Here is a 10,572-nt window from a genome sequence, read left to right as displayed (position 1 = left end):
GATATTTTATTAAAAGGTGGTATTTTAAAAATGGACTTACTAATCTTGGCACTGCTTTTGTGTTAAAACATACACACACACCCCGCCCCCCCAAAACAACTCTTTCCCTCAATTTAATTTTTAGATGAGTAATACAGTTCTTGCCATAGTTTAAGAAAAGCTCACATTAATGCCTGTAGCATAAAAATGTAAGAGAGAATTAGGTCTTTGAGGTATGAAGTTGCTTCTGTGTTTTGAATAGCTTAAGTATATAGATTGAGCACAATAGTACAGGAGTAGAATAGGATTTCAAGTTTATAATGAATTTGATGCTCTGTTGTATAGCAGATAAATGTAGAGATAATAAGGACAGATTTCTTATTCCTGAGAAAAATGGTTTTCTTTACATCCCTTTATCCCTATAAACCAACCAGGATTATATATTCTCAACCTATTTTCCTTTCTGGTTCAAAAGTGAATCTTCATGTGACAACATAAATTACCACATTTTGAGTTATAATTGCACGGCCTTTCCACAAAATCTTTAAGAGCGAAACATATGCACCTTTTTCAGAAAGAAAACATGGAATCAGAAATCATTTTCCTACTTCAGAAAGAAAATAGCTCATAGTCAACAAATTACCTCAACAGCTAAATTTATGACAAGCAGCGATGTAAAGATAAGGAACTTCTAATGGCATATACAACTCATATGTGTCTGTTATGAAGTACACATTAAAATCATTTATATTTATTTGAAAATTTGTCTTGATTACATTCATAAAATGATAGCTAGTTGTCTGATAGGAAAATTAGTGATGATTTATATATTGATTCTTGTTGATATGTAAAACCTTTCTAGGCTCCAGTTTTCTTGTCTGTAACATGAAACCTTAAACTAGATGATTTGTTTCTCCCTTTCCAATTCCAAACTACAGTGATTAATCTCTCTCTCAGAAGAGGCAAGTTAATTTTTTTTTGTTCTGCCCATTTATTTCACTATTTTTTAAGAACTTTTGTTGAGCTATAATTGACATACAATAAACTGCATATATTTAAAGTGTACAATTTGATATTTTTTTCTATTAGTAATGTATGTATGGCAATCCCAATCTCCCAATTCATTCCCCCACAACCCTCCCCGCTTTCCCCACTGGGTGTCCATATGTTTGTTCCCTACATCTGTGTCTCTATTTCTGCCTTGCAAACTGGTTGATTTGTACCATTTTTCTATATTCCGCATACATGTGTTAATATATGATATTTGCTTTTCTCTTTCTGACTCACTTCACTCTGTATGACAGTCTCTAGGTCCATCCATGTCTCTACAAATGTCCCAGTTTAATTCCTTTTTACAGCTGAGTAATATTCCATTGTATATATATGCCACATCTTCTTTATCCATTCATCAGTTGATGGACATTTAGGTTGCTTCCATGTCCTGGCTATTGTAAATAGTGCTGCAATGAACATTGGGGTACATGTGTCTTTTTGAATTATGGTGTTCTCTGGGTATATGCCCAGTAGTGGGATTGCTGGGTCATATGGTAACTCTATTTTCAGTTTTGCAAGGAACCTCCACATGGTTCTCCATAGTGGCTGTATCAATTTACATTCCCACCAGCAGTGCAAGAGCGTTCCCTTTTCTCCACACCCTCTTCAGCACTTACTGTTTATAGATTTTCTGATGATGCCCAGTCTAACTGGTGTGAGGTGATACCTCATTGTAGTTTTGATTTGCATTTCTCTAATAATTAGTGATATTGAGCAGCTTTTCATGTGCCTCTTGGCCATCTGCATGTCTTCTTTGGAGAAATGCCTATTTAGGTCTTTTGCCATTTTTTGATTGGGTTGTTTGCTTTTTTCATATTGAGCTGCATGAACTGTTTTTATATTTTGGAGATTAATCCTTTGTCTGTTGATTCGTTTGCAAATATTTTCTCTCATTCTGAAGGTTGTCTTTTCATCTTGCTTATATTTTCCTTTGCTGTGCAAAAGCTTCGAAGTTTCTTTAGGTCCCACTTTTATTTATTTTTGTTTTTATTTCCATTACTCTAGGAGGTGGGTCAAAAAAGATCTTGCTGTGACTTATGTCAGAGAGTGTTCTTCCTAGGTTTTCCTCTAAGAGTTTCATAGTGTCTGACCTTGCATTTAGGTCTTTAACCCATTTGAGTTTATGTTTGTGTATGGTGTTAGGGAGTGTTCTAATTTCTTTCTTTTACATGTAGCTGTCCAGTTTTCCCAGCACCACTTATTGAAGAGGCTGTCTTTTCTCCATTGTATATCCTGAGGCAAGTTAATTTTATAAGTTATTTTCTTGTATTGTTTCTTAAATACTTCCAAGAGAGTGTATCGTGTACTCCTGGAAACCTCATGAAGCTTGTCATTCATATAAAAATCAATAAATATTAATAGTACTCTGATTATGTATAAAACAGTGTAAGCTATAAAAGACCCAAAGAAAAATAAGAAATCGTTAATAACCCTAAAGAGCATACAATCTAATTTTAGAGATGAGAATATAGGAAAAGTCAAATAATACCATTCAATCATTAGATAAATAATGTCACAAGGGAAGTAATGAGTATTGTCTGATTTAATTGTATGTGTAACAGGAGCTGAGTTCATTCATTGAGGCTGAATGGAACCAGGGATTCTTATGAAAAAGTAATTTGATCTGTGTCTTGAAGGATGAGGAGAATTTGAATAGGTAAAGGGAAGAGCCATGGCCATCATAGCTATGCTACTCTTAGAGCTTTTACATTATGATAGGTGCTTTTAAACAGTAACTGGATAAGATACGATGACAAATATTCTTATACCTATTTTAAATGAAGAAAACAGAACTATAAGAACTGAAACTCATATTCTGGTCTTTTGATTTCCAGGCTTTTGTTCTTACCTCTACTTTTACTGGAATCTTGAATATGTATTATTTCTTAATTCTACTATTATTTTGTTTCGTTTTAGTTCTGTTTAGGAAGGGATTAGAGAATTAGTGTTTGAATTGCCAAAACTTATTCTGCATTATCTTTTTAATATAGATGACTGTGGTATTGTTATTCTTATTTAGCAGAAGGGGAAGCTGAAACTAAAGAAATTAGGGATCAAAATCAGGAATGTTGAAAACTGGAAGGCATTAGACTGTGAATTTTGTTTTAAACAGTTTATAGAAGGAAAATCTTCCAGAAAAGTTGATTGTACAGCTTCTCTTTCACAAATGGCTAATTGTTATCCTTTTGACCTCAAAGAGTTCATGAACCTTTATAAATCCTTAACATACATGCAGGAACTAATGTAACTAACTAGAAACTCTAATTGCTATTATTATTTAGAAATCAATAAGTAGTTTTTAAGTGCTAGCCTTGTGCCAGATGTCAAGCTCATTTCCCACCATCATCAAGAAAAAAATCAAGAGTTGAGTGATTTTTAAAATTATTTATCCATATGTTCTATAATTACTTGGAAATTTTAGTTTCCATGGAAATTTTAGTTTCCAAGTAATTAGCTATGTAGTGGGAGAAAAAATATTGAAATAACAAACAATTCTTTTACATCATCTAGGAATTCTAAAGGTCAGATTGCTAGCTGAGTGTCTGCCTTTCCCCTGGAAAACAAGGTGGGTCCTAGAGGAGGATGTGTTAGCAGCTATTGTATACATTTACAGAAAAATACAGGAAGGCATTTTATGAAATCAATAGCTGAACTCCTTGAAAACCCTAATGAGGGACTAATGAAATTTCCAGGCCTCTCCTCAATCAAAAGAAACAAGGGAAGTGTCACTCTGACATCAAAAACTAGTTTCTACATCCTTGAAGTAGTTTTCTTAAAAAAGAACACAAAGCAGGAAGTAGAGGAGAAGCTGGGGAAATGGATAACAAAATTTCTGCAGAATGAGGTGATCAATTTTAACCCTTCCAGGTATTTGTGATACCAAAATTTCATAACCTTTTATTTCCCCGATGCTAAAAATTCTATAATGTACTTTTATAATTTCACTTTGAAGAATTCTTTCATACTATAAATTTTCTTTTTCAAACCAACAATTTCTTCCTTTCTCTGATAGAAAACAGATTTTCTTCTCTCTGTTGCTCAGGTCTACATACCAATGAAAGCTTTCTTCGTACGTTTAATCAAACAATAAAAAAAGGACCCAGCACAAAGAGGACAAGCCAATGAGAACAGCTCTTGTATTCAAGGATCATTTTAATCCTCCACTTTTTTTTTAACAGCACAGAATTTGGCATACAGCACCTCAGCTTTAATACTTTACACTTAACAGGCAAAAGTAAGAATAGTGTCTCCTTTTGTGCAGTTGTATCACAATTATGGGGCAGTATTTACACACTTGTGCTAGCTTGGTAAGAGAACTTCTCGCTAAAGAACCTTTTACTGTAGGTGTTTCACCTCCCTTTGCAGATCATATCTGGGTGTGAATAGGAACTTTCAAACAGTCTAAATAAGTTTCTCCCTCTGCATGCTTCAGCAATGCTGCCTGAACTATCTGTCTGTGGCAGCAGTTCTCAAACATACTGGTCTCAGGACCCTTTTAATAATACTCTTGAAAATTATTGAGGATCCCCAAAGAGCTTTGTGTACGTAGATTTTATCTGTCAATATTTACTATAATTTAGAAGATAAATTTTAATTAAAAATAACAATAATAAATCATCTGTAGGTGAATATAAATAACATAGTTTTGTGGAAAATACCTACAATTTTCAAAACAAAAAAGAATATTTGGCAAGAGGAGTGACTTTTTTACACTCTCATGTGCTTTTATGCTTACAAAATTTTTTAAACGCCTGTCCTATGGAGGACAGCTGGTTTCTTATATCTGCTTCTGCATTCCATCTCTTGAAATATAGTTTTGGCTGAAGTATATGAAGAAAATATGACTGCATCCAAATTTTTAGTTGGCAAAATAAAGTATATTTAAACAGCCTTTTCAGATAATTGCATATATTCTTCTTTGACAGGTGGTAGTTTCTCAAACATTAGTTGCCCTATGAAGTCTGTCATCATATCAATCAACTTTGAACTCTGTTACATTAAAATCCATTAGTTTAACTTGTACTTTGAATATTCTACCATGCATGATTTTGTAAAATTATACATTGGTGGTATAGAAGATTTGCTGAGTTATACAGATCTTCCTGATGTTGACACATTTCATTATATAATATAAAAAATTATTAATATTATCACCAACCTTATTAAAAAGTCTAGGTATTGGCAGCTATGGAATCATAGTGAGAATGCAAGTTTCTTCAAATTCTAATTTTTACTTGAGAGCTTGAATTTATTCACTTGCAACAAATGCTGTCAGTGTTTTCCTTGAAGGGACAGGCTCACTTAATTCATTTTTGAGAAACTATATGCCAGATACATATATATATACATGTCTGAATCATCATAGTTTGTCTGCCTGTTATTTATTCAAGAAAAAATGGTCTTGCATGAAAAGAGAAAAAAAAAAAACTAGTTCAACTCAAGCAGTTACCCTAGTGCTTTAACTTGTTCACCTGTTTCTTTGTATGTGTCCAAGAGAAGTGAGCTCTATGCATACTCTAATTTTATCACACAGATATTAAAACTCACATGTTCTCATGGATGAAGACTTAATAAAAATCAATCCTTACTCTCTCATCAGGACTTCCTTAAGTGAAACCAGCATTTTTAAAAATTGTGACTGTGTGGTGATGAGGAATATGAGTATAGGACAGATGGATGCTGCTGCCTTGATTCACCCTAAGGTACCACATTTCACACATCATTGCTTTTGCATCATCAATGGAGATGTCACCACAATAAAATAGGAAACTAATGTCATCATATTATTATGAAAATAGTTTGAACTCACTCTTAAGAGTGTCTCAAGAGCCCCTAGATCTATAACGTGAAAAGGTTATAACCTCAGACCTTTTCATTCTATGTTCATTGAAGGAAGTGTATGAATTATACACAAGTAAGAAGTTTTCTATTTATACCTACAAATAGATATATAATATCCACATTAATAATAGCTCACAAAATTGCACAGGGGATTGAAAATTTTATGAGCCTAAATGCAGCTAGACTTACTTACGTTTGCATATATCTGTTTATTATTTTATTAGAATAATGTTCATCCAAAGGTAATGCTTCGTAATTTTTTTCCACAATTCATGAAAAATACAGAGCAAGAAACTATTTTTTGAGACCCCCCCATTGTTGTTCACATTAGAGAGTTAGATAAAATATTATTCACAACTAATTAAACATAAGTGCTTTAGATACTAACTGAATATCTGGAAAAGCTAGATCATTCCATATCAATGATATTTATTTTTCAGTTATCAAAGAGGACTAGTTTCATAATCTCATTTTAATTCATTCACTCAATAATTTTTTGAGACCATGAGCTGGTGGGAGGGAATGTGGCTAGTGTGCAAAGATAAGGTACATCCTCTATTTACTGCCACGCAGTGTTGGATGTAATTTAAGGCGGTAAGTGCTATAATAAAACTAAAATACACAGAACTATGGAATTACAGACATAGAAGGACCAACTTAACTCTGCATGGAAAATCAGAGACAGCTGCCTAGAAGAGGATAAACTCAGAGTTGATTCATGAAAAACAAATAATTAAAATTCTAATAACTACCATTCCACTTATGTGCTAAGACCTGTTGCAAGCAATCTATACTTTTTTTAAAAAATTACTTTATTTATTATTTGGTCTTAGCTGCAACATGCGGGATCTTTGTTGCAGCATATGGGCTTCTTTCTAGTTATGGCATGCAGGCTCTAGAGCGTGTGGACCCAGTAGTTGCAGTGCACAGGCTCTCTAGTTGAGGCATGCGTGCTCTAAAGTTCTTTGGCATAGTTGCCCTGTGGTGTGTGAGATCTTAGTTCCCCAACCAGGGATCGAACCCACGTCCCTGCATTGGAAGGCAGATTTTTAACCACTGGACCACCAGGGAAATCCCAGTCTACACTCATTTATGGACTTAGTCCTCATAATAACCCAGTGAGTAGGAACAATCTTTATCTCAATTTTACAGATGCTGAGTCTGAGTCACAGGTGGTTCAAAAAAACCTGCCCATGGTCAAACAGTAAACAAACATTTGGAACCATATTTGAACCCAAGATGTCCAGCTTCAGAGTTTGTGCTCTTGTTCAATGTATCATTCGACAATTTCAAACCACGTGGAATGTTTACTCAGTGCTGGGATCCATGTTTTTTAGCTTCATTGTGTGTGGGGGAGGAAAGGTCATGCTAAGCAAGAAATATTCAGAGTCTGGTGCGAAGGTGCCATATTCTGCTCTATTTCCACTCTGAAATAGGAAGCAAGGTCATTCTCCTTAGGAGGGAGAGGTGGGGAGATGGCTAATGTTGAATTTGAGTAGATACTAAAGATTGAGAATAGCCACTGCATTACATGCAGAAAGGAAATAACTATACATAGAGCTAATGTTACAATTTTTAGTGGTCCAAATTTTCATTGTTGCTGATTTTTTTCCAAGCAGATCTCAGAAATTGAGATAGAAGAAAATATTTGGATTGGCTCCAGGGTTAGCAATCAAATAGGGTTTTAGGATATTTTTGAAGGAGTAAGTAAAATCATGGACTTTGGGGTTTAAATTAAATAGAAGAAGTCCTGAAAGAGAAAGTGCAGAGCTCTGCTGTTTTATCTCTGACTTTTCTACCTATGAGAAGGACATTCAATCTGGAAATAGCAGAATACCATCGAAGCCCAAGATAAATGAGAAGATTTGTTGAGCCTGTAGAGTTTCCAAATGAATGTATGTTGCCTGTTCCAGAAAAGAAAAGAAAATTAGGATCGGTTCATATTTCGAGTTTCACTGCCTGTGTTGAAGTGCCAGTTTTTGTGATAGTAAGCAGATTAAACTCTCTGTACCTGCACTTCCTATCTATAAGTGAGGATAATAGCTGTAATTTACCTCAGAGTATTACTGTAAGAATTAACTGTGTTAAATCATGACATGGACAGATCAATGCTTGCCCAGAATAAGTACTTAATAAGTACCCACTTTTATTACCAATATTGATATTGTTATTATCATAGACTAGAGAAAAAGATACAGAATTTCTGGATGAAGAGCTCACTATATGAACAAAAACTGTAGCTCTGTTTCTTAAGACATTCATTCAGAGCCTGAGTACTTCAAAAAAATTTTAAGTACGTCATTCAGGATTCCTAATTTCTAGGATCTGACTCTCAGAGTGAGTCTGTATCAGTACATTTTAATCTTGTATATAATTTATTGGCAGTATCCTCAAACAGAAATACTAGTTTATATTGCAATAATTCTTCAAGGTATATAAAGTCTTTTTCCCTGAAATAAAAATAATCAGAAAGCAGCATGGTGGACAGGTACCAAGTCTGATGAGACTGCCCAAGCAAATCTAATCCAGGTATTTTGGAATCTCTCTTCCATAATCACCAAAATGTCCTATATCCTCAGAACTTTAGCTAAATAATTCCCCTTTCTCCTGCCTTAAATAAAATCTAGTTCTTCCCAGATTTGTCAGAAACTGTTAATTATCCCTCAGGACAACTAAGAATACTTGGATTACCCACTACTGGACATATACCCAGAGAACACCATAATTCAAAAAGACACATGCACTCCAATGTTCATTGCAGCACTATTTACAATAGCCAGGACATGGAAGCAACCTAAATGTCCGTCAACAGATGACTGGATAAAAAAGACTGTGGTACACATATACAATGGAATATTACTAAGCTATAAAAAAGGAATGAAACTGGGACATTTGTAGAGACATGGATGGACCTAGAGACTGTCATACAGAGTGAAGTGAGTCAGAAAAACAAATATCGTATATTAACACATATATGCAGAATATAGAAAAATGGTACAAATAAACTGGTTTGCAAGGCAGACACAGATGTAGAGAACGAACATATGGACACCCAGTGGGGAAAGCAGGGAGGGTTGTGGGGGAATGAATTCGGAGACTGGGATATCAAATTGTACACTCTAAATATATGCAGTTTATTGTCTGTTAACTGTATCTCAATAAAAGTTCTTTAAAAAAAAAAGAATACATGGATTAATGTGCAATCTAATAATACTTGTGTTTTATCATCTGAGTCCTATATTATCAATAAAATACGTAAGAATTCTTTATGATTCAATTGACTTTTTTAAACTTGTGCAAAATAGCTAATGTCCATAACTACAAAGTGTCTAAGATAGAAAACTGATAGAAAGTGGAGAATAACAACAAAACAGCTACTAATTATTGAATGTTTACAGTGTACCAGGTATATCCTAAGAAATTGTACATGTATTCGTACTTATTAACATGTGGGCACTACTGATCTTTCTCACCTTAAAAATGAGAACGCTGAGTCTGGGAAAGATTATACAACCACTTAAGGGCACACACCTAGGTTTTATAGGAAAGGAAGTGTCAGGAATTTAAAATGTGATTATAATTACATCTTTTGGGGATAATCTTCGTGTAGTATACATTTCTGCTATTATAATGGGACAAAGGTTATGATATACTTTTTGTTTTACTTTCAGATATAGGTGATATAAAAATCTGAACAAAATTAACAACTTCTAGTTTTTGATGGCTTCACAGTATCCTAACATGGAACTTTCTCTGCCTTTTTCTTTGTAAAGACTTCTTACTACCACCATCAGTGACTTGAAACTTCTCTTCTTTGATCATCAGGGCACATTCCACGTGGAATCTTTAAGACATGCTCAATTATGAAGACCTATCTATTTGCAGACTGTTTCCAAGGAGATATTTTGTAGGTAAATATAAAACCTCATCACTGTATTAGCTTATCACTCTTGCAGAATTCTGTTCTATATATCCCCAACAGTTAGGCTAACTTTCCTCTCACCTGAGAGACTTGTCTACATCTTCAGCATTAAAGTAATGCTGGTCCTTCCTCGATTAGAGGTAAATCTCAGCAGCTAACCAGAACCAAGCTTAATTTTTCTCACCTTTTTGATTCCTGACATAATTATTTTCTTAGGTGACTGTTTTTCAAACTTTTTGACTATGCCCAAATAAGTTGTCCCCAGGAGCAGTTCCTCATTTCCAAGTTTAGCTGACCTGGCCATGATCATTAAAGAGATGCTTTTTCTTACTGCATGCTACGTTGCTTCAACCTTGATAAAATCAGATATACTTTCTGAAATCTAGGTTTCCATACCAGTACATGACCCTCCAGAAAATGGAGTTGCCAGTAAAACCAGCTAAATTAAATATCTTTATATCTGTGGTCATTTGTAGACAATGTTCACGACCAGCATGCTGCTTCTGTTTCTTATGTAAACTCAATACTCTAAATAGTTATTAGATTTCCTAAATGTGGTAAGATAAGCCTGTGACTGGTTAGGAGTTTCTCATGAATGTCTAGACTTTAAACAAAGAAGCTGAAGTAAATACATTGATTTTTCACACTTAAGCAATCTTTATTATGGCTACTATTTAATGATTGATGAGGAAATTATTGGTTCATGTATATTATCTTTATCCTTTTAAATCATAATTAGAAACTTTAAAATTTCCATTTATTGAGTTTTACTTTAT

Source organism: Hippopotamus amphibius, chromosome 13, assembly GCF_030028045.1.
Source record: "Hippopotamus amphibius kiboko isolate mHipAmp2 chromosome 13, mHipAmp2.hap2, whole genome shotgun sequence".
Lineage (NCBI taxonomy): Eukaryota > Metazoa > Chordata > Mammalia > Artiodactyla > Hippopotamidae > Hippopotamus > Hippopotamus amphibius.
The sequence above is the reverse complement of the archived record's forward strand: the minus strand, read 5'-3'. Positions refer to the sequence as shown.